This window comes from Polypterus senegalus, chromosome 10 (assembly GCF_016835505.1).
Source record: "Polypterus senegalus isolate Bchr_013 chromosome 10, ASM1683550v1, whole genome shotgun sequence".
NCBI classification, from domain to species: domain Eukaryota; kingdom Metazoa; phylum Chordata; class Cladistia; order Polypteriformes; family Polypteridae; genus Polypterus; species Polypterus senegalus.
The window spans coordinates 148,972,650-148,998,576 of NC_053163.1; positions in this window are offsets into that span (position 1 = coordinate 148,972,650).

Consider the following 25,927-nt stretch of genomic DNA (forward strand, 5'->3'; position numbering starts at 1 on the left):
ATGTGACCTTGTCTTGAGTAGAAGTGGGAGTGTTTTAGAGAAACTAATGTTAATTGGTCTGTATTGAATTTGCTGAAATCAAATGGCATCAAAGTCCCAAAAACAAATTTATAACGTGACCTTGACTGACATTTCATTTTCTAACTCCTGTAATCCAGACCAGGGTTATTGGGGCAATGCAACAGAGGGTGTGCACACACAAACCAAACGCTGGTTATGGCCAATTTAGTGTCACAATTCACCTAAACTGCACATCTTTGCACTGGTAGGGAACTGAAAATGTGCAAACTTGATGCAAGGAATATACAAGTCGCAACCATTGGTCTCCTTGCTACAAGGCAACAGTACTACTCTGCTGCCCAGAATGAACACCCATGAGTAATAAAGATGAAGGAAACTACTTTGAAAAGATTTTATTTGTTCAATACATGTAAAATAGGCAATCTGCTTCACAAAAGTACTTGAAACTAATTCTTACAATTGGAAAAAGAATTGGAAAGGTGCTATATAAATACAATTTATTGTCAATACTGTGACATTTGCACTTTTATGTTCAGCCCTTCTGCTTTATTGAGAGATTTGTCATATTAGCTTTATATTCAAGTTAAGTTTGAAGTTAGTAGTTTTAACTAGACAATGTCTTGTCTCTCCGGCAACTCTCCTAAACTGTTCCTCATCTGGCACTGGTTTCAATTGCTGTGCTAAAGATTTGCATCTTTTTTGATGTTTTTCTATGTTTTCCTGTGGGTTAGCATGTGTGCTTTTTGAATCTTTAAACTGCTTATTTTGCCGCTGTACCTTTCCTTCATCTAACAATTATTGCATCGGGTGGCTGTTTACACATTGTCTGCTCTTGTGCATGGGGTGTGGGTGAATGGCATTCTTGCTTTACACCGTGCCTGGTCATTTCAGCACGCGAGACAAAGTGCGTTAGTACTTTATGAGACTTTGCAAGATGCATCTTGCAGGAGAAAATAGTAATTGGTGTTTTTAATGGTTTTCAAAACCAAATAAATGTGTTTTGTTTTTTTTTGTTTTTTTTTAAATGCATCTACATTTCCTTTTGGGATAAAGTTTGTTACCTAATGTTTGGGTGCAAAAGAAAATGTACTTGTAACAGGTTGCACATAGCTGCAATACAAAGAGAAATGATAAAGTGTTTAGATTTTTTTGTATATATAATGCATATGTAACAATTCACAACAAAACAACTATAGCTTTACTTTATTACTTTAGGCAGGCAATATACAATTTAAAGTCATCCCTGATGGAGGATCACAGGAATTGTGGGAAAAGAGGGGTTCTTTCATCGGATTAGTGCTATTTCAGATGTGGAATGGCAAAATGAGCAGCTTGATGAGTGAGGTCTCCTGGACTTGAAACAAATCCAAATCCATATGTTATATATCTCATGTGAAATTCTACTCTGTACTTACAGAATTATTTTTATACTGTACTAAGGATTTATTCTGTTCCCTGTATTGTATTGACCCCCTTTTTGACACCCACTGCACACCCCAACCTACCTGGAAAGGGGTCTCTCTTTGAACTGCCTTTCCAAATGTTTCTTCGATTTCTCCCCAAAAGTTTTTTTGGGAGGGGAATTTTTTTCTGGTGGTCTTAAGAGGGTCAAGGCTTGGGGGATGTTGGGAGGCAGGGCCTGAAAGCCACCCATTGCAGCACTTGTGTGATTTTTGAGCTATGCAAAAATAAATTGTATTGTATATCTGGTAAACCAAACACGGGGGTGGGCGAGCAAAGTAAGCAGCAGGTTGAGCCCCCCTAATTGTTAATAAAACTATCATGACTCAGTTTCTGATTTACAGTCCTCGGGTAGTACAACTTCACCAAATTACATTATATCAGGGTATGGCATATTGGAGCTCGACTGATAAATTTGTCACCAAAGACCCATTTAAAAAAAAAAAAAAAAATTCAAGTCTGATTTCCAGTAATGGGTATTATAAGCCGATTTAAAGCTCCTCCCCAGATCAAAAAAATAAAACCAAGTGCAAAAATGTTTAATAACAAAATATGCAAATGAACAGTTTAAACTAATGACAACATCGTGTCCATCCAGTTATTCAGAACAGTTAATATCCAGAAAAAATGACAAACACATGTATGTCGGTAGCAGTGTAACTCGCACTTAAACTCTTAATTCAATAATACTCAAAATTATGAAATGAATAAAATGCTACTCTTTATGCTTTTGAAATCCTGCAGTTGCTTATATAAATTTCACATTAACCAAATCAAACAAGACCAGCTGCAAGAAATACCACTCCTAAAAAGGTGGTTCCCATGGAGCCATTCCTTGTTCTCCCTATGATAAGCTTGGAAGCGGTATCCGGATGGCCAGCAGTTCATTGCCTTTTTTTTTTTTGCCATACCAGTCACTCTACCCTACCCTAGGAGAACAATCTCGGCCACAGTAGGAAGTGATACTTCAGGAATTCCACGCCAACCTATACAAGGCTTGCCATTGTCGCGATAACTTTAGTATATGTAGGTCTTACAACTGACCTGTGCAGCCCTCCTCTCCTGGACCAGCGCGGTATCTGTCAGACTACTGAACCAACTCGAGCTTCCAGTATTTCTGTGCACGCACTTTCTCACAATAGCACGCACTCTCTTTATAGCTTTCACACTTTATACTTAAGTCTGTGTGCCTATCCCTTCATCGTACCTTGTTCTTTTAGAGTTTTTTTTCCGCCGCTAGTGGACACTTTTTGAAACTTCACACAAACAATATTGGCAAAATACTGTTTACCTTTCTAGGTGGCCACCATCTGTGTCCGTTTCGCAGAGCACCGTCCTGCCTTCAGATTCCGCAGCCACCTTTTCCTTCATGTCGGGGTCACCAGAATTTGTCGAGGCAGAAGTCACTCAAGACAACTCATTTGCTGCTCTTTCTGACCCCCTTCCGCAGCTGGCTTCCCAAATTTTTCATGGGAACCACCAATATCTCATATTTTATTATATGCGCCTTTACCCTTTGCTTCGCTTATTTTAATGTCGGCCTTGAGCTTTCAGGTGTTCCTCCTCTTCTGCTCTTGGGCTGTCTCTGTCATTCTCCCCCTTCTCTGTCCCTCAAGTTGATAAGATATTGGTGGCTACAGCTAAACTTTAATTAAAAAAAAGTTGCATGCCACATGACTACCACTGTTATTATTCCAGCAATAAAGCCACCTATTGCAGGCCATGTAGATTAGTGATGGGAATTTTTATTTTTTATGCTCTTTAGATTTTTTTGGTGCTTAAATTACCAAAAATGTAAAATTTAGAAGTGAAATGAATTTCTAACATCCAAAACATCCGTTATGTCAAATGTTTATTATTTATATGGCTTATAACATGGTACAAAATAAATTAAGGTACAAAAACAAAACCATCTCAATTTACAGTGAAACAACATAAGCTTAGAATCTCAAAACAAAATATAAATGTGTAAAACAAAAAAAAGTAGCATCCAGGAAACCGTTTTTAGCTTTCTTCTTTAAAGAAGGTTGGCAATAAGAAAAACCAGTGCCTCGGCTTTGAGGAGTTGATCTGTTTTTTTCTCTGTTATTATCTGCCCTGTTTTTAAGAGAAGATTATCTCAGATGGGACTGATCCATCACATGTGTAAGGATGTGGGCAAACTTGAAGCCTTGGTCTCCCACCAGCTCAGTGGGTCTGCACTTTGGAAAAGGGGCTCCTCAAGATAGACCTCACTTCCAGTATTGCATCTGCGGAAGGGTTCCTTTTCTGAGTGTCTCCAGGACAAGTTACTCGTACTTTAAAGACCCTCCAAACACCAGATGCTTGTGGCTCCTCTTCTCTTGTTCATCCTCTGTTCCCTTTTCACCCTCTTGGCCCCCTGGCAGTGAAGCTGGCTGGCTGTGTCTTGCTGCTGCACTTACTCTCTGAAGAGCTTCATCAGCCGCTCTGTTTTCTGTAAAGGCCAACCTTTTGAATCTTTGGTCAAGCATATGGTGGTTTCTGAAAGAATACTGTTCTATTATGTGACACTTTCTGTCCATGGATGCACAGAGAGCAGCCACTAACTGCCACTTTTCCCTTTGGTTACTCTGGTCTGGTGCTTGGCTGTCACTCTCTGCAGACCCTTGCACAGGAGCAGCATTTTGGAGGCTGAAAATGAGTAAAGAATAACTTAAATTATGCTTTGTTTTATTTAGCAGTATATATTTCCATTCATGTGTAATCTACTTTTCATACCAATGATGCAACAAATAAAAATAATTGAATGATATTAATAACAGTGCATGTCTACTGCAGCACCTCCCATTCCTCTTGGCTCAGAGGATCAACCGGTGCACTGATGACTGCACCCTTGGACTCCAGAATCCGTTGTAGCATATGAAAGGTTGAGTGTAATGCAGTCCTGCTTGAGCTCAGGCATGCCCATCTATCGTTGGGTAGATTTGTTATTCTCTGTGGCTGTTGTGCTCCTGTGGAAGAATTCTATCACCTTCACTTTGTCCACAGAGGGTTTCATCGCCTTCAGAGCATTTCTCACAAACAGGTTAATTGTGTGTGCAAGACATGGGTGGTGGGTCCATTTCAGGATTTTAATTACTTTAATTATATTGGCTGAATTGTCACTGACACTGTCGGGACGCCAGTGGACTCATTTGTGCACTATGACCCGGAGGTTCGTCACAGGAAGAGCAACGGGCTTCCGGGGTGAAGAAAAGTACTATTTACCCTGACCCGGAAGGAATAAGGACTTGTGGACTGTTGGGCAGGAACACTTCCGAGTAAGGGAATATAAAAGGACTGAGGAAGCTCAGGGTGGTAGGAGGGCAATGCGTCTGGGAGCTGGAGGATTGGATTATTGATTGTGTATTTATGAACAGTGTGGAGTGGAGGGTGCTTGGTGCACGTAATTATTATAATAAAAATTATTGTTGGATTTTTACCAGGTGTTTGGCGTGGTACCTGAGGGTTCAAGGGAGCGATAGCGCCCCCTACTAAGACACTGGATACTGTAGTTTGCTTGGACAGATGAGATTCATTATAATATGTAAAAAAAGTAAGAACATTAGTTAACTCAGGACTAACCTTTATTGCCAACTTGCAGGCAAAGTAAAATAATCCCACCACACTGCCCCAGTTTAAATTGTTCTGTTTAAACAATTCTGCTGCAACATGTAAGAATGTCTCACTGCTTGGCTGGATGTTGTTAATCATTCTGCAAAAGTGAAAAAATAAGGGATGTATGAAAGGTAAATAAATGCAAACTGCAGTAAGCGAAATTTAATGCAAACAAGATATAAAATTATGAATATGGGTTTGGGAAGGCATGATTAAAGACAAAAGTAAAAAGACATGTTACTGCTGAAGTTCATCACTCTCGATAATCTCACAATATTCGGCTAGTTTCTTTGCCACCTTTTTATGCGTGGGCTCCAGAAGCTGTACCGAAGTCAGTCAGATCATTTTCTTATCCGTTTAATTCACTTTTGCGAGATTTGAGTTTATTATGTAAGACGTCCTATCCAATTATTTCAAGATTTATTTACAAAAGATGCATGGTTTTAAGTCAATACATTGTGTGACTAAGACTATATGACTAGACTGCCTTAAACCACGTTAAAGATTTATTTATACCGTCTGCCTACTCCTTTTTGGATGGGTTCAGAAGCTGTGGAAAACATGGATAACCGTAAGACTTGGTCGGTGCCATTTCACAAGACTGTCTCGCCCTGGACAATGTTCCTCGGCTCTTCTCAATTTCCATATTTGCATTTGGGATTTGTCCTCCCCAATTAGCACTGTGTCTCCAATGTTTGTCACAGTGGCAGAGGTCGAGTCAAACTGATGAGCAGATTTCAAGTCCTTCAAATATTCTTTCCTTCAGTAGTTCCAAAGATTAGTCATAAGCCTTTGCCTGTATTTCAGTCTTTGAGCGATTTTCTGGCTATTCAGGTTCATAAGACTGATTTCCTGATGAAGGTGTCCTTGATGGCAAACAAGTAAGCATTTTACCTACCAAGAAGTGGACAGGTGACGACAGTTGGGTTTTCTTCAAGCTTCTTATGCAGATTGGTGAAATGCCTAAAATTCAGCACAACTCCTACATCTGTCAGTGGTGTACATTACTCCTCAAAGCTTAATAAAGCTTTACCCAGCACTCATTTTAGACGAGATTTCACAGATCAGAGAACGGTCTCCCTGAACCCACCCAACTATGCAGTTTGATCCACAATGAACCTCCAGGTGATGTCCTTCTCTGAAAAGAACTCCCTTAATTCAGGTACTTTCATAGATTTCCACATAAATATAAATGAACCTTACATGGTCCTCTTCTGGCTATGAATCTTCTCGGGCCTAAAAGAAAGCAATTTGTGGCCAGATGACACTAGTTCTGAATATACATCTCTTGTGACCGCACAGGTAAACGGTACTATATTAAGGCACAGGCAGATACAACTGAAGATGGCTCATTCAGTACTTCCACACCATCAATAACTATTCCAGTGTCCTCGGGAACATGATGGTCAGGATTATCATATTTGCGAATTCCTAAAGTTCCCATGGCTTCCTTCACAAGTTCTACTGGGTTTCATCTCCCCGAGTGTCCTGCAAAAAATATGATAATAGGCTTTTTGAGACAGACTTGACTTGGTAAATGAAGGAAAAAATGTTAGTTGCAAAACCCTACAGAATGGTTTGGAAGTTTAAAGAAATTTTAAATTACGACGTTCTTAACCTAGTTGTGCTGACCAGGGATTGTTAAACTATGCTATATTTCGGTTTGTCATAAACAATTGTTTATATTTCCTCATCTTCATCTGAATCTGACCAGTTATACAGCGTGCTTATGCATTCTCCTCCTCCTCCCTCTGAGCTGGGTTAATAGCTGCTGCAGCTACTGTAACCCTCTTTACTGTGTCTTCTGCTGCCTGGTAATTGACAGAGGCTTGCTTTTTGAACCTTGGGTCGCAGCAAGTAGCATCAGCAAGCTTCTCAATGTGCTCCACTTTGCCAAACCTCCTAGTCATTTCTGACATCAGGGAGTCCAGTAGCTTTTTTACGGGGCCAAAGCTGGAGGGATTTCTTTGATATCGGACAACAATCTTCTGAAGACCTCTTGTCATCAAAATGACTTTGGAAGCAGTCGCAAACCTATGAAGAGTAAAAATTGTTTATAAATTATAACAAAATCAAAATCAGTACTGCATATACTTCTCTGTTAAAAATAAGGTTACAGAAGAACATACATCAAAGGAAAACTGAGTTTAAAATGTGCTTTTAAAATGAATAATAATATATATTGGGTTACTTACTTTTCTGCACTCGCTTCAGGGGTGACCTCCTCAAATGGCTTAATGTCCAAAATTTCTCTGGACATTTGCCATTCGTCTGGCAACAAGTTTGGCAGAGATGCATTAGTTAGTGCCAGAGTGGAGAGGATTGGATCTTTGATTTCCTTAAATCTTTTCAACATTGCAATATGTTGGAATTCCACCTTGTGGCCACATCCTGTTTTAACCGCAACGGCCCTTGACCCATCTGTTGTGTGTCCTTGAGTTTGTCTGAAGCAATTGTACTTCTATGGAAGTATTCAACTATTGTCTTGACCTTCTGCAATATTGCTTGGACCTCCTGCAATGCAGCTCTGACAATCGGGTTCAGCATATGGGTGAAACAAGGTATGTGGTCCCAGTGGAGATGATCTTTCAAGGCTGAAACAATGTTGCTGGCATTGTCTGTGACACAAGCTACAATTTTGTTACCCACACCCCATTCATTTGTAACCCTTGTCCGCTCCCTTGCCAGGAGAGCAGCAGTCTGTCTGTCAAAGCAAAGCGGTCCAGGAGATAGGAGGTCATCTGAAAGTCCTCTATGAAATGACATGGCACAGTCATGTAACTTGTTGTAGTCAAAGAGGTCCAGCAGAGATTGCCTCCGCTGTTTATCACCTCTTAACTTTTCATACAGCCTAGGCATTAGTTTTTGATAGTGTTTTTCTGCTAGGTAGACTGCATGACAGGTCCAGAAGATGTGAATACTCCTTGAAGCCCTTGTCCTCCACTGTAGAAAATGGCTGGAAGTCACAAGAAATCATTCTCACCAGAGCCTCATCAAGTTTGCTTTGTCTTAATGGATCCATTGGTCTTGTTAAAACACTGCTCATTGAAGTTTGCTGTTGTGGCCTTCTTGGCCTAACTGCTGCTTGCATGGGGGTGGGTTCTGCTGGTGTACTGGATATTGTAGATGTGGTCAGCGTGCCAGCCAAAGCCATTGAAGGTCCAGCAGAAATAGTCCTGGTGGTAAAAACAGCTCCACTTGCTGCAGGGCTATCATCTTCAGTCCCTGTTCTAACTTGTGCTAACAGCACAGTTGGATTTGAGGATTTAAGGTGCCTCCTCTAATTGGAGCTTCTTCCTCCTTTAGTTGAAAAACTTTTTTTGCTTATGTTGCATTTTGCTTCAGTGGCTGAAGTTGCCACAAAACGAGTCCAAACATCACTCCTTTTTCAAGTGCTCATTCTCCTGAGGTGTTAATCTGTCTTAGACTCTTCTCTGCTCCTCACCTAGTGCAAAATAAGGGGGAATGGGTGTGAAATGGTCACCGTTCCCTTGGTGACAGTCTTGAGTGACAGTTGTCCTTCAGCTGAACCATTGGTTAAACCTTTGTGTGACAATAGCACATTTATATTTTTAAGTAAATGACTAACTCCAGTTTTTATTTCATTTTGGGTTACAACTTGGTTTAAGTTATCATAAGCTAATCTTATTCATTCAAATTCAAAATGTTATTTGCTTTTACTTTGTAAGGCAAAGCACTCACACACTCACTGACTGACTTATCACTAATTCTCCAACTTCCTGTGTAAGTAGAAGGCTGAAATTTGGCAGGCTCATTCCTTACAGCTTCCTTACAAAAATTGGCCAGGTTTCATTTCGAAATTCTACGCGTAATGGTCATAACTGGAAAGTATTTTTTCTCCAAATACTGCAATGGAGTTGAGCTTGAAAGATGTGGGGGGCGGAGTTTCATGTGACATCATCATGCCTTCCACATAATCACGTGAACTGACTGTCAATGCAGTACCGTAGAAAACCAGGTAGAGCTCCAAAAAGCGCTGAAGAAAACATGCATTATATAATTGAGAAGGCAGCGAAACAATAAGAAGCGAGCGAGTGACATATACAACCATATTCATGAGTGCTGCTACTTCGGAAACCAAGCATGGTGTAAATCTAAAGTTTAAATTAAGTTCATAGACAGGCTGCCGCTGGCGTTTGTCATGCCCACGGGTAATGCGGGATACAAGTTTAATGAGGATGCAGGATATAAACGAGAGTTTTGATCACTTTTTAACTAAGTTAAAATTGTAGGTGAAGGGCTGTGCTTATGCACATTCCAAGAGACTTTGTTTGTGGGGGATTGACAGTTAAGGCGGGTGGGAGAGTCGCATCATCTTCTCCCCTCCCATTCACCTCATTTCGCTCTGAGCTGAGCTCCGCTGCTAACGCAGTGTTACGGAAGTGACTTTGTGACGCTGCCACCAAATACTCACAGAAAAATCCACAAGTTAATACACACGCTGTCTCTAGAGTTTCTCCACACTGAATCCTCCAGGCACTACTTACAAAAGGTTACATTGACAATCGTTACGTTATTTTTAAAATGCTTCCTTTTCTAAGCACAAGCACAGCTGAGAAGCTTCGATGCATGTGCTCCATAACGCGTTAAAAAATAATGCATTTAATCACACTTTGCATTACAAGCAAAGGGGAACTTCTGGCAATGCATGACTTCCTGGTACATCGATTACATCAGCGCTTCCCGATTCATTTTACCCTCGCACCCCCTTGGTTTGAGAAGAAGTATGAAAAAATATGAGGTTAACACAGAAAAACAGATCACCAATTCAAGCTTTATGAATAATCAATTCGCCATCAATAATTGTTTTGGTAAAGCAATACTCAGTGTAATCCTCCTTCCATTGTAGAATTTTTCCGCCACTAGCCATAATTAAATGAACAGTAAAAAAAGAGCGAAGCGAGGGTGACTTATTCAGGCAGGCGACAGCTCAATAGCTCAAATTTGGATATAAGAAGGCTCTATTTAGTCGCCAGAAAATTCTTTGTTAGGAATGGAAGTTGAATTTAGTCTTTAAATTTCTATGGTGAAGAGAAATTTATGCAATGATGACTAAATTTAACTATATAAAGTTAAAACTTGAATATATAAAGTCAGCGCTGGAATATCCATCCATTTCCCAACACGTTGAATCCGACCACAGGATCACGGGGGTCTGCTGGAGCCAATCCCAGTCAACACTGGGTGCATGGCAGGAACCAATCCTGGGCAAGGCCCATTCATCATTTTCAAAACATTAACCGAACAGTGTTTTTTTTAATTTATTTTTCTGAATAAGTTTTGTTTAACTTAGTTCAGTTCAGAGTCGTTTCAATCAACATTTTGACTTTATATATTCGGGAATGACTTTATATACTCGGGTTTTGACTTTATATATTTTCCAGCGATGACTTTATATATTCTGACGCTGACTTTATATGTTAAGAAAATCAATGTATTTGCCTGTTTGGCACCCCATAGTTATGTGTGTGTATATATATTTCCGGGTCCTCCCTGCGTGGAGTTTGCATGTTCTCCCCGTGTCTGCGTGGGTTTCCTCCCTGCACTCCGGTTTCCTCCCACAGTCCAAAGATATGCAGGTTAGGTGGATTAGCGATTCTAAATTGGCCCTAGTGTGTGCTTGGTGTGTGGGAGTGTTTTGTGTGTGTCCTGCGGTGGGTTGGCACCCTGCACAGGATTGGTTCCTGCCTTGTGCCCTATGTTGGCTGGGATTGCCTCCAGCAGACCCCCGTGACCCTGTGTTCGGATTCAGACAATGAAAGGACAAATTGATCAATAATTTATTTGTAACAGGATTATTTATTTATAAAATAACACACCACAGATCCTCAAACAGTAACAAAATCATAGTGACAGAAATTGGCAGACCTTTATTTATAAGAAAATGTGTTTTAGATATTTGATCATTATGATAATTTCTAAATATCCAACATACAACAAATGGAATTTTACGTTAGTATTTGACTGAGGTACTGAGCCGGTAAGTGGTCACGTGACAAAAGAACGAAAGACTCGAGGAATGAACTAATCAATTCTTTCCAGCTGAGACTGCACACTAGGTTAAGCTTATGGGGCTGTCATGTGATGAACGAACGACTCGAACCCAAAGACTCGAGAGATGAACTAATCAATTCTGTTTCTGGCTCAGACTGAGTTGGTTAAAGCTTATGGGGCTGTCACGTGATGAACGACTCAAAAAACCTGAAGACTCGAAACGGGTGAATCAATAATTCCAATACAGAAACTATAGGAAGTTGCGCAAATGCGCATGCGCAACTGAACGAATCACTCCCACAAGATGACTTATTCTTCCCAAGTCACATTAAAGATTTGTTCAAAATGAACGAATCGTTCAAGAACGACCCATCACTAGTGTGCTCACCAGAATGTTTGTTTAGTCATCTTTCGTTTATTATGGCATACCATGCATCCCGTACTGTAGGTGTACTCTGGAGTTCAGTTTGAAGTGTACTTGTTTTACCTTGGCGCACTAATCAAAATTCGTAAATCTCCAATTAATCTTTCTTTTCACTTTTTAAATTAAACAAGCCAATTCAATCACTTTTGTCATACTTTTTCCGTATCCTACTAGCTGAACTCTTTACACTGAGACAACAATTTTCTCGCTCTTAACATGTATTCTTTAATCGCATGGTGAATATCTTCCCCCACAGGACTACAGCTTACATTTGGTGCATGACCAGTAGTGTGGTAATCGCCCCAGCTATGGAACTACCTATTTTAAAGTCCAGTAATTTGTCTCAAGATATGACTAATTTCCTCCTGCATAAAAAGAAACGAGCATGAGGGAAGAAAAGAGAAGATGCAAAGAGTTTACGTTATTACTCAAATGATGTTTAAAGGTAATTGGCAGCAGAGTTACCAGCCACTTATAGATTTACAGAGATGCTACTCTAATTGACTTTTACAGTATTACAGTTTTTTTCAATCGCTAACAAGCGCTTACCCATACTTCAGATACTTTTACTAAACTCTTAACACAGACTCGCACCTACAAAACACAATTGGCCAATTGGATAATTTTCTTCTCAAAAATACATTTTGTTAAATATATATACTAACTCTTCATTTCAAAATAGAACACATCTTTCTCTGCACACACTAACTTTACAAAAACACTATAAATCTGACTCAAAATGAAATTATTCTGTCAAAGAATAACACTTGTTTTCACTTCACAAGGTACATGCAGTCAATCAAAGTACACCAGGTTTCAAAATACTGGCTGTAAAACTGCATAGACTTTTATGTTTCAGTTTTACAGGTATTTGCATGCAAAACATGCAATCCACCATTTTGACACCAGAAATGTCTTGGTTGGTAACTATGTCCACATGTACAGTAATGTTCACATTGAAAAGCATTCCAGTAAAAAGCAAACAAGTTTTTTTTTCTTTACTGTTTACTACAGGAGGTATAGTGGAAACACGGTATGATAGAACAAAGTTTTACAGTATTGCTTACAGTGAACAAAATATCCATGAAACACACACGAGCATTCTGAACAAAAAAACAACAGCAAAAAGCCAAGATAAAAAGGGGGGGAGGGGGGCTAAAAAAAGGCAAAAAATTTGCATCTAATCTCTGCGATCTTCAGGGTTAGGCCACATGTTTTCATCAACATCGCATCTGATGTTATCCAAGTCGATGCACCTGGGATAAAACCGCCTGGTATGTCGGATCCACCCTTGGCAATCATCAACTGTGATGTCCCTGGAGCCAGCATCCATGGCTTCAAGGAGGGACATCTGGTCATGTGGCTGATGGTCATAAACCTTCCACCTCCATGCAGAAAAGAACTCCTCTATGGGGTTGAGGAAAGGTGAATAGGGTGGAAGGAAGACTTACCAGTCTTGGGTGGACTTCAAACCATGTTGTTATTGCTTGCGAGTGATGGAAAGCCACATTGTCCCAGGTAATTACAAAGGTCCTCATGTTTTCACCCTCCTGACCCTGCTCTGGAACCAGGCTGGTGGAGATCATTGAGAAAGGCAAGCAAGCTCTCTGTATTATAGGGTCCAACCTGACATCTGTGAAGGAGTAATCCTGCATTTGCAATTGCTGCACACATGGTAATGTTTGCCCCTCTCTGTCCTGGCACATCAACTGTGGCCCTTTTTCCAATTACATTTCGTCCACGTCGACGCCTTTTGGCCAGATTGAATCCTGCCTCATCGATGTATATGAATTCATGAGGGGCCTGGTTGGCCTCCAATTCCATAACTCTCTGAAACGAAAGTTTATGTAAGTCATGTTATTACTGTATACCATACTGTACTGTAACCTAGTATTGTGTAGGTTACCTACTTGCAAAGTGCAAAGCTTATAGAACTGGACATTGAATTGAATATACACTATACCTGGACATATTGTCGTCGTAGCTCCTTGACCCTCTCACTGTTCCTCTCAAAGGGAACAGTGTAGAGCTGCTTCATCCGCACTCTGTGTTTGGACAATGTCCGCGTAATGGTTGTGAGGCTGATTCTATCGATATTGTCAAATATCTCATGGTCCGCCACAATTCTAGTTTGAATTTCACGCAGTTTTATTGCATTATTTGCAGCAACCATTTCTACAATGGCAAGCTCTTGATCATTACTGAGGAGCTTTCCTCTTCCCCCAGAGGGTGGAAGACGTTGCATTCTTTAGAAAAACAAAAAATTCAACATATGCATTACTGTATGACCATATTGACATGTCAAGTGAGAATAGAGACAATCCATGTAAAATGCAATACTTACCTGTTGGTTTGTTGAAAGATGCGTATAATGGAGGCAACCGTTGACCGCCTCAAATTGGGCTGCACTCTTTCACCAGCCTCTCTTAGTGAAAGACCATGGTTGATTACATGGTCAATGATAGTGGCACGAATTTCATCACTGACTACTGTTCTTGCAGCCCTTGGAATGCCACCACCACGCATTCTTACACCTCTACCTTGCCCTCTCCTTGGGCCTGCTCTTCTCCCTGGGCCCCTGGCTCTTACTCTTCCTCGACCAGACATTACAGTGTTTGTCTTTTTTTTGTTTCCAAAAACCTCACTCCTCAAAGTCTTGCCTTATCAACCCCACTGAGTCTAAGCCAGAATGGAATAAGCTGTGGTTGGCCCAATTTACCCAACATAAATCAGCTGTGTGTCAATTATTCAATTGTTTGTTTATTATCAGCTGAGATATATTTTTGATATTGTTTTTGAACTGATATCATTGCAGAAGCAGAGGTTTTTATACTGTATCTAAGGTTTGGAATATTGTTTTTGCTATTGTGGGATGTTGTGTGTTAACATTCGTAAATACTACAAAAACAGTCCATAATTTTGTTGGGAGGTATAGCTTGTCTGTTAAGAAAATGTAAGCATTGTGGAAATGTGTTCACTGACTGCATATTGGGTGAAAATGACATGAAATGTGTGAATGGTATGGCCACAAAAGACCGATGCTGTGCTAATTGTGTTTAGAGTTTTGAAAATGTGACAACTGTTTGGACAAACGCTTGTTAGCGACTGAAAAAAAACTGTAATATGGGGCTAATATTTTTGACCACCCCATTGTTTATTATATTTGATATAAAGCAAGACTAAAAATATATTTTATATTACAAAATGTATCAAAAGCTAGTAAATAGCACTGGTGGATGTTTGATTATATCAAGTTTCATCAATGTTGCAAACTTTGGGAAGAAGTTTAGGAAAATGTTCCATGATTCCAGGGGGGATGATAATTTGGCCACAACTGTATGGCCATAGCCAGCAGCTCGGTCACCATGTGAGGCGGAGTTGCGCCCCGCATCATTACGCCTCCTACATAATTGAGTGCCTGCCCATATAAGGTAAATATTCGTGGGTGGAGGACTAGTGGCTCACATGAACTGACTGTGAACGCAGTATGCAGAGAACAAGGAATAGCTCCAAAAAGCGCTGAACAAAAAACGCATTACACAATTGAGAAGGCAGCAAAAGAATATGAAGAGAGTGACGCATACAAGCATATTCATAAGTGCAGCTACTGTGGAAACAAAGCACGGTGTAAACCTTAAGTTTAAATTAAGTTTATAGACACGCTGCCGATGGCGTTTTTAAAATTGCTGGTGAAGGACTGTGCTTGTGCGAACGAAAATGAGATGGTCAGGCACATAATAGTGTTTGGCACAAACTCTGCAAAAGTGCAACAGAAACTCAAGTGCCGGGTCTGAGCTAACATTAAATTGCTGGGGAAGGAATGTGCTTATGAATAGACAGGAAATGTTACGTTATTTTTAAAATGTTTCCTTTTCTTTTTCATAACTTTAACACACTTCTCTGCTGCGAAGCGCAGGTATTTTGCTAGTACAAAATATAAAGTAAAAATACATAAAACAAATTAACCTGCACTTTACCTTTGAAAAGAATGTTGGCTGGTGTGAAGGAGATGACAGAGGAGAGGAGGAGGAGGGTTATTGTGTTGGAAGACTTTCACTCCAACTAATGGAATCCCTGCTCTCTGTTGGCTCACTGGAATTGTTTATTTTTTTTTGTGACTTTAACAAGGAATCTATCTAATGACAGTTGCTTTTGCCTGAAGAGTCACTAAACTTGTACAAAAAACAAAAAAGAAATGGTTTACACACTGTAAGGTTTCTAAACTGTTTTGGGATTCCCACCCAACTGGACCTCGCATGGAAGAGCGTCCCGAAGTAACTGCAGGCTCCCAGCGCTGTAGCAGTTCACCATAAAAGCGGTTTTGAAAAGATCGTGGTCACTCTATAAGCACCTGCTGTCGATGGGTGAAGCAAGGGAACATTACAGATGCAAGGAAACCGTTTTACTTAGCCACTACTCTGGCCACAACATTGCCGGATTACGGTCTGTGTATAGGAGAGTGGCAGATCCCGCTACAATAAATAACCATGCTGTTCCAGTTTCGCGCTGAATAAAGATGGTAATGTGAAGTACTGAGACTCGGCCGTGTGTTTTGGGGTACGTGACAAGAACTCGCACGTTACAGCACACATGTGGTCACCATGCTATTGTAAATAAAGCTATATAATGAGCTATAGTCAGTAAACATTCTACGCTTGTACGAATTTTGACAATATGAGTGGGGGGCACCGACTGAGACCGAGCAAGGCAGACGATTACCTACAATCTTGTGGTGAGAGAAGAACCATTGGCTCAGTTGTGATCATATGACGCCCGGCAGACAAAGCATATACGTACTACTTGTATTGCAAGACCTTGTTCATTTATCAAGTTAAAATTTTATTAAATTTTAGCTCGTCTTGCAAAACACTCGCAGACCAAGTTACTCACAATTCAAGGTTTAACTGTATTGCTTTTCATTATGTTGCGCGCCCTCCTGATGACCCTACTAGTGTAGATGTGCTGTGCCGTTTTAATTGCACGCTGGAGTGCCTTTTCCTGCAAGGAGCAGTTACCGTGCCATTCAATAATACAGCAAGTGATAACACTCTTTATTGTACCCCTGTAGAAATTGGTGAGAATTTTGGTTGGCATGCCAAATTTCTTCAACTTCCTCAGAACATTCTTTTGTATGTTCGGTTAATGAGTTGTTGTGTATTGTAAGACCAAGCCAAGTCCTCGCTGATGTGGGTTCCACGGAATCTGAAGATTTTTATTCTCTCCACCTCGGCCTCACCGATGTAAATGGGAGTGTGCTGCAGCTTCCTCTTTCTTGGGTCGATAATCATCTCCTTGGTTTTATCTGTATTCAGGGAGAGGTTGTTTTCCTGACACCACGCCACGAGTCCTGCCACTTCTGTCCTATATTCTAAATCCACCCCCAGTAATCAACCCTATGACTGTTGTGTCCTCAGCAAATTTAATGATGCTGGTGTCGTTCTGTGAGGCCACACAGTCCTAGGTAAACGGTGTAGAGCAGTGGACTTGGCACACAGCCTTCGGGTATTCAGTGCTGATTGTTCTTGTGCCTGATGTTTGGTTTCCCACTCTGACTGACTGGGGTCTGTCTGTAAGGAAATTCAGAGGGATGAAGTCAGTGGAACGCAACCCCCGCGATCGAGGAGGGATTACTGTAATGCTGACTCAACCCAATTAGGCCAAATCGAGTTGAGCCCCGAACAAGCCAAAAATCGCAGTTTATATTGTCATGCTTGAGTCGCAGATTTGCACAGAAACAGGAGGTTGTAGAGACAAGAACTTTATTCAAACACTGCAAACGAGAGAGAGAGAGAGAGATCGCTCTATCTGTTCAGGCTTTTAAGCATGCGGAGTACCGCGCAACAGAGCTGCAAGTAGCCTAGGCCTAGCCTGGCAAGTAAGGTATGGGAACAATGTGCAGGTAGTCTGTCAGCGTTTTTGGGAGGGGTTTTCCCAGGAGCATCCGTATCCTCTAGGGGTGTGATCAGCTCAGAATATAATTTCTGATCATGCTGACCTCACTCAAGACAGCTCATTCGCCGCTCCTTCTGACCCCCTTCTCCAGCTGGCTTCCCAAATTTTCATGGGAACCACCAATATTTCTCATATTTTGTTTTTTGCCTTCACCTTTTGTTTCACTTATTTTTTAGTTGGCCTTGAGCTTGCAGGTGTCCGTCCCCCCCACCCCTCTTGGGCTGTCTTTATCTATCATTTTCCCCCCTTCTCTGTCCCTCAAGTTAAGATATTGGTGGCTACAGCTAAGCTTTAATTAAAAAAGAAATATGGCATGCACCTTTATTTAACCATTTGCTTGGTGTGCCTGACTTGTATTAATACTTGCACTAAGGTTAATGCTTATAAGGTTTTTGTATCTATTTATGCTAATACATGAATATGCTAATTTCTTATTTTCCATAGTCCCAGGGTACCTGGAAGGTTTCAGGCCACGTAACAAACTCAGGAGACTCATTGATGGAAGATGTAGCATATCCTGCGCTGAAGTTTGAGGACAGCTAGATTGAACAAATTGCTGAGCCAAAATGCTTTTTTGTTCTGAGAAATGAATTAAGAAATTAAATATTGATTCAAGAATGATACAGCAAATAATGCAGCACAACATAAATATCTTATTGTTTAACTTACCATGATGTTTCCAGGCATTGAGCGGTTTTCGGCACTGGATAAGGTGGTATGAACTCTTAAGATGTCCTCTTCTTTCACATTCATTAAATCTTCAAAACTCTCTACTCCTAGGCTCTACTAACTGATTGAGTGGCTCCTCAGGAAGGCTTGGTATTACTGACAGTACAGTTTGCTTAATCACTTGTAACTCGGACATCACTCTAATGGAAACGAATGATAAAGAACAATTACAGACAGACCACGTGAGTAGTATTCAGGCAAAGGATAGTTAACGGGTAGGTTATTTTGATTCATGCATATGTAACCCACATTTTATGATGTCAAACAGTGAATTCCCTGGTCTAACCAGACAGACTGATATTTCTTTGTGACAAAATGTACATGGGAAGTGCCATGAATGAGAATCAACTGTATTTTCCCTAATACAAGACCCTGATCATTTCTGTCCAGGACAACATACATGTTGTTTTTGTAAAGTGTTCCTTTACTTTTCTCCTGGCTGAAACATTAAGGTAGGCAACTAACCCTCTAATGTCATTGTTGTAGTCATTTATATGAAATTCTGTTCCACTCTGCACTACACAACATTCAGGATAAAAAAAAAAAAAAAAATCCCTGCGTTTAAGTATGTCTTTCTGCTAATGTAGCACTCGGGTTGAAGTTGCGCGAATTTATTGCTCAGTGCTTACTCTCAAAACAGAGTGTCCACAACCGAATGAGAGGGCCAAATCAATTGGTGAGCTCAGGATAATGACACATGTAGTGATGTTTTGGTTTAAGAGGATGACATGGAAAAGTCTTCACTATCATCACTGATAAACATGCTATTTAACCTAACCAGTGCTAATGGCAGGAGCACAAATAGGCTCTACTATTTGTCTGAGTTGCAGCATTAATTGCCAAACCTCATTTTCAAATGAACTGGCAGTCATTTCCCCCATAGCCTGAGCAAACGCCAGTTCTGTGCTGCATGACCATGTAAATTCTCACCATCAGGGTGTACTTCACACGGCTTATCATGCGCATCATTGACGAGATACCAGAAGTGAAAACAACATCTTGACCAAAATATTTAAAATCCTGCTCCCTGTACAATTAAAACTAACTGCATGTGGTCAATGCCTTCCCTACAGAAACACAACAGGTTTGCAAGCGTGACGTAAATAGAAAGAATCTTGTTTTTTCTTTCCTGATCCAAGTGGACTGGCAGCTTCAAAGGCATCCTGATATAAGATCAATCTGAGTCCGTTTTAAGCAGGCTGTTTTCCTAAATGTTTCTGCCATCCCAAACATCACAGAGAATATATTCTGTTCTGATTGCAGCTTTTGTTTTCTTATATTGTTTCCTGACTGATTCATAACAAAACACTGCTTTGAACGTTTTTTTTTTTTTGATAGGAATATACTGAGTAAAGATTTCCTTTCCTGATTATTTTTTTCCAAGGGAGATGGGTACATGATCCACATATTTAAAATACTTTTTATAAGAAGAATTTCTCCTCTGATGTTGTTTTTGATGTTCATGAGTATTGCAAATCTGGAAAAGATCTTCAGCTTCCATAACATCAAGAACTCTCCTATCATTTTCTGAAATTTCTTGAGTAGTCAATTTTTCAGTTTGTATAATACGTGACTGGCTAATGTCATGTATGTCCTACAACCCTTCAATTACTGTTTAAATTACTGAAGGTGGCAGAACCAACTTTGCCTGTAGTTTTAAGTAAAACAATTCCAAATTCTTCAAAAATAGACTCGTTTGCAATATCTGGTACTAGGCCTATATCTGACTTCTTGGCACCAATACTGGAGTCTTTCACAATCTCCAACTGTGTACTCAACATTTATTTATATAGCACATTTTCATACAAAAGAATGTAGCTCAAAGTGCTTTACATAATAAAGAATAGAAAAATAAAAGACTCAGTAAGAAAATAAAATAAGTCAACATTAATTAACATAGAATAAGAGTAAGGTCCAATGGCCAGGGGGGACAGAAAAAACAAAAAAAAATAATCTGCAGGGATTCCAGGCCATGAGACCGCCCAGTCTCAAGTGTTCATCCACATTACTACAAGATGAGTGTATCTGCACTGCACTCCAGAATGTTGTGACCGTGCCTTTCCACTGAACAGTTTTGATGATTTCAGGATAAATGAGAAGTAAAAGTGGATATCACAGAAAACCTTTTATTACATCTAATTGGGCAAGATACTGTGGTTCCTCCTTTAATATGAGACTTCAAGCGAGCAAAGAAGCTTTTTAACACATTTTCCTTGGTACAAATAAATGTAACAGACTAAGGTGGAAGCATCAAGTCCTAGGCCTGTCTGTATTGCATACCGCTTTTCAGTTCCTCTGTTATGGTCTCTCTATATATGGGACTTGAAAGATATGAACTTTTTAAAGGACCTACAGCAATCTGGAATGCCAAATTTAAAATCCTTATTCGGAACATGACTACAAAGTTGATTCAAAAGCACAATCGCAGAACTGACAGCAGCATTTTGGGTTCCGTTATATAATCTAAGTCGGGGGACAAAAAAACCACATTGCTTACCTGACAGCTTGCAGCAAACAGCTAAGTTTCCACTACTGCTTTGACAAACTTTAAAGTTTCCCCGAGTTAAGTTTGGAACTTTATGCCAAACCACACTGTCATTACATGTAAAATGATGGAGCACTGTAACTAACATATGTTATTTTACAATCCCTGGATGTCTCATTTCACTTTAAAATGAATGTATTCTGTCTAATGACACACTGGCCCAAAACATATAGGCAGAGCACTTTGTGCGAAGTTAAAAAGCATATATTAACATGAGTGGCAGAGAAAAGGGCTCAGAAAGAAACGTAAAAGACCGCTAAAGCTTCATTCAAGCCTAGACAGGCATCAAGTCCAAGCTCAAGGTATGGCCTGCCACAGACTGACCTGGAACAGATAGGCGAAAGCAAAAATTTCACGGGACCTGGCGCTACTGCATCGTCTCCAGCAGAGAGTGAAAGTGAGAGCGAATGTGCAAGCAAGTCGTGCCAGGAGAACTAGTTGATTCCAGAAGATAAACTGAAAATGGCTAAACCATGCACACGCAACGGTCCCAGTACATAACTACACTTGGACGACGTCGCAGCCATGTGTGCATGCCCCTCTGTCATGCACCTCGACGAACTACACATCAAATGAAACCTCAGAGTCTCGTCTTTCCGATGATATAAACCCTTTTGACACACAACAACCACAGCACTGACACTAAAGCCTTTTTTACAGAGAAGTAAATACTTTTTTAAGAGTTGACTTTTCCTACCTTTGAAGGCTCTCTGCAAGTCAAAAATCAATATTTCCGAGCAATATTGGTCTCATTCTGTCTGTAAGGCTCCAAGGAATATAATCCAGTAAAACAATTAGGTCCAAAACACACGATAGATCCTCAAAGGGACAAAAACTCCAGAAAACGTTTCTTAACTTGAGACTAGCTCCGACATTTTTTTTCATTTCTATTGGTCATATCAGAAGTAATTTGTTTCTGTCGGCGATAACCATGTTAAAGCATGTTACACGGAAGTGTTAGCTTCTGATTGACACCTAAGTTGGCCAATTAAAAGGGGTCTGGGGGGTGACTGGAGCCTCGTATAGCCAATGAGTGTCACAGACAGCTGAATGATGACGCACAACTCCCACCCTAGTAGAATCGACCAGTTTGATTGGACGCTGTGAGTGACGCTCTGAACTTGCAACCAGTGAGCAGCTGAGCACGCTGATGTGTAATTTGCCATGCCAACTTGTAAACAGAACCGAAGTAAGCCGTGCGTAGCTGGCATTTGGCCTGTCTGCAAACTTGGTGCGTAAATTACACATGGTGGTTTGTTGTGATTTCACCAAGTTTTTTCGCATTTTAAATATGAATAAACGTACAGATAAACGTAAATGCACTCTCGACGAAGTAGTATGTACGTGGCGTGACAGTGATGAATCGGACCAGGAGAAGTCTGAGGGAGAGAGCGACATGTGACATGCCCTTGTGCTTTCTGCCTGCTAGGGATTGCTACAATCAGTGGCACATGGAAAAACGCTAAGCTGTGTTGTAACAGTTTGTAAAAAATGTATATAGTTTGTGTGCATTTTATTAAAAAAAAATATATATTGTGAACGCTGGCCTGGACACAGACAAACGGACAACATATTTTGTTCCCAACACACCGTTTATTTACACTATATACAAAGTTAATGTCGCGTGCACTCACAATCCCCAGCGCCTCTGGCACTGAATCCCCCAAAGTCCAGGGCCCACAGTCTCTGTGCCTTGCTTCCTGGCCGCCTCCTGTCCTCTCTCCAGCTCCGTCACTACTGTTTCCCGACTTCCACCAATGACTGGAGGGAGGCGGCCTCTTTTATGGGAACCCGGATGGGCTCCAGCTGCTTCCCGGCACTTAACGTTGGCCACACCCCTGTGTGGTGGAAGTGGCGGCTGCGCACCCGGAAGCCGTCCGTGTGTCCCCTTTCGTCTTCCCCCCGGGAAGACCCTCCCGGGATCAATAGGCACTGGGGCGCCGCCTGGCGGTGGCCACGGGTCCCTACAGGGCTGGGCTTCCAAGCCTTGTACCCGTGGCCCCCTGCATAACCAGGACGGACGCCCCCTCTCGGTCTGGAGGAGGCACACGCCCTCCTCTGGTCTTCCAAGGCGTCCCGGCCGGGCTCCATCCCCGGCCAAAGACCACATGGAGTAAACTGGCATCGGGGCGCCGCCTGGCGGTGACCATGGGTCCCTACAGGGCTGGGCTTCCAAGCCCTGTACCCGTGGTCCCCAATATAACCAGGACGGACGCCCCCTCGCGGTCTGGAGGAGGCACAAGCCCTCCTCTCCTCCTCCTGGGCGTCCGGCCGGGGACCACAGTACCCCACCGCTAGCGAGGACACGTGGGTCCGAACAGCACAACCCAAAAGGGCAGCACGTCCCCGGTGAGGGTCCTACTATGTCCCCAGGGTCCAACACGGCACTCCGGGACATCTGTCTTCGGCACCCCCTCCAGCGCAAACGTGCCCCGCTGGTCTGCGCCGCTCTCGCCCCCACTGTCCCCTTCAGCTGGGTCACCATAGGCCTCCCGGCGTGGAGCTGACCCGCGGAGCGGCCCGTTCCTGGAGGGCAGGTCCGTGACGACGTCCGCCTCGGCGCTCGTCGGGGCTTCGGGCCTGTGGAAAGAAGAAACAGAGGGCCAGAAGCACTGCCAGGACACTCACCCCGAGCGTCCTGCTGGTCTCCGTACCGACAGTGCTCCTGCCCCCTTCAGACAGCCCCTAACTTGCCTGCCGAAGTCCTCCACCACAGGTTCCATGCCCGTCCACACGTTGTCTGCAGAACCGCTCTCGCAGGCAGCTCGCCCAGCCGCCCAGGGGATTTCCTCTGCGCGCACAGAGGACGGCCCTTCTCCGAACGCGCACACCCAGCGCCGCGTCCTCTTCTATCGGAGGAATCGGCATTCACCCTTCGATTCCTCCTTCTCTTGGACGCCCTGACGGTCTGGGTCTGAGCACAGCGAAAGCTCAAATCCAGCCCCATCTGCGTCCAGGCAGAGCGACAGGAGACAGCTGGGGGCTTGGAGCGCAGGGCGCTAGGACCCAGGACACTCAACAGCCCCGATCCTACCAGCCCCTGCGTGTTCGACCTCCTCGCTTCGCTAGCCGTCTGCACCGCCGCATCCGCTGTTGGGAAGTTGCCTACTCGGAGCTGATCGTCCCATAAACAGTCACAGCCATGTTCGGTGAACCCCCCCCCTTACTTTATGGGGACGGTAATACTCAACCGTCGTGCTCTGCCGGCCTCCGGTTTCAGCGCCGCGCCGATCCTCCGTCTCAGGCGGGGTCTGTCCCGACGCGACTGCCGTCCCCGTCAGCTGCTCTAACTGAGCGGCGAGAGCACTCAGCAACTCTGCAAACGGCGACTCGGCGGGCCGAGGGGATTCCCCGACTCACGCCGAGCCGCTGGTGGAAACAGAAAAACAGACGTCAGTGAGCTTACCTGTCTATCAGCTGCACTTCACGCCTGCCTCCTGTGGCCACTCTGGCCCAATCGGGTCTTGTCTCGACACGAGATTGGCGTTCCTAGGTCCTGCCTCCATCCAATCCTCGGTGGGCACACCAGACACACCAGCCAACCCCGTGGCTGTCAGCGGGCGGGACATCCGGCCCGCGGCCATCTTGCCTTCCCTGCTCCGAGTGCGGAGACGTGCCTCCTCGCCGCGTTGTGGCTGTGGCGATTCCTTGAGCCACAGCGGCTCCGTTTTCGCCGCGCTGCCGACAGCCCATGGCCCGGAGCGCTCCTGCCACGAACGCAGATCCGGTTCGTCCCTCCCTGTGGGAAATAAAGTAAAACCAACCCCGAAGGGCTGATTATTGCAGGGCAGGGCACTCACCTCCCGGATCCCGTCATGCCGAGGCCCCCGCCTCGGTGTGGCCTTCTGCGTCGCCACGCCGGCCTGGCTGTCAATCCCGACAGCACGACTTTTGGAGCCCGCTGCGCTCCGGCGATGTCGGGTCCTCCTCCGCACCCAGGGAAAGCCATTCCGCTGTCCGGCAGCGGTTTCTGGGGCGAAACGCTCCCGCGGGGTTGTGCACGGGCCGCTCCCGCAGCCAGTGTGTGGGTTCCGCTGCTGTGCTGGGCCGTTCACCGACATTTGTTTGTTTAATGCAGGTCCCCGCCCTGCACCAGGCGAAGCATCCTGCCGACTACGCCACTGTGAACGCTGGCCCGGACACAGACAGACAAACAACATATTTTGTTCCGAACACACCGTTTATTTACACTATATACAAAGTTAATGTCACGTGCATTCACAATCCCCAGTGCCTCTGGCACTGAATCCCCCAAAGTCCAGGGCCCACAGTCTCTGTGCCTTGCTTCCTGGCCGCCTCCTGGCCTCTCTCCAGCTCCGTCACTACTGTCTCCCGACTTCCACCAATGACTGGAGGGAGGCGGCCCCTTTTATTGGAACCCGGATGGGCTCCAGCTGCTTCCCAGCACTTAACGTTGGCCACACCCGTGTGGCGGAAGTGCCGGCTGCGCACCCGGAAGCCGTCCGTGTGTCCCCTTTCGTCTTCCTGGTGTGGCGGAAGTTCCGGGATCAATAGGCAGTGGGGCGCCGCCTGGCAATGGCCACGGGTCCCTACAGGGCTGGGCTTCCAAGCCTTGTACCCGTGGCCCCCTGCATAACCAGGACGGATGCCCCATCTCGGTCTGGAGGAGGCACACGCCCTCCTCTGGTCTTCCAAGGCGTCCTGGCCGGGCTCTATCCCCAGCCAAAGACCACACAGGGTAAACCGGCATCGGGGTGCCGCCTGGTGGTGACCACGGGTCCCTACGGGGCTGGGCTTCCAAGCCCTGTACCCGTGGTCCCCAATATAACCAGTACGGATGCCCCCTCGCAGTCTGGAGGAGGCACAAGCCCTCCTCTCCTCCTCCTCCTGGGCGTCCCGGCCGGGGACCACAATAAATAAATAAATAAATAAATAAAAATATATATGGCCCATAAGACTTGTTTTGACTATTTTTATATTGAAATGTGTATTTTTTGTTTTTATTATGGAATATGAATTTCCATAATATAGATTTAGATTCCTTTAGGTGTAAGCTTTCAGTAGAGCCCTCATTGATATCTGTGGGTTGAAGCATTCAAAAGTTATTGCACTTTTTCCATACGTTCCCAAATGTGGATAATGGATAAACCATAGGTCCCTCTAAAAAGCACCTGGACATGCCCACATAAAAACTGGTGTAA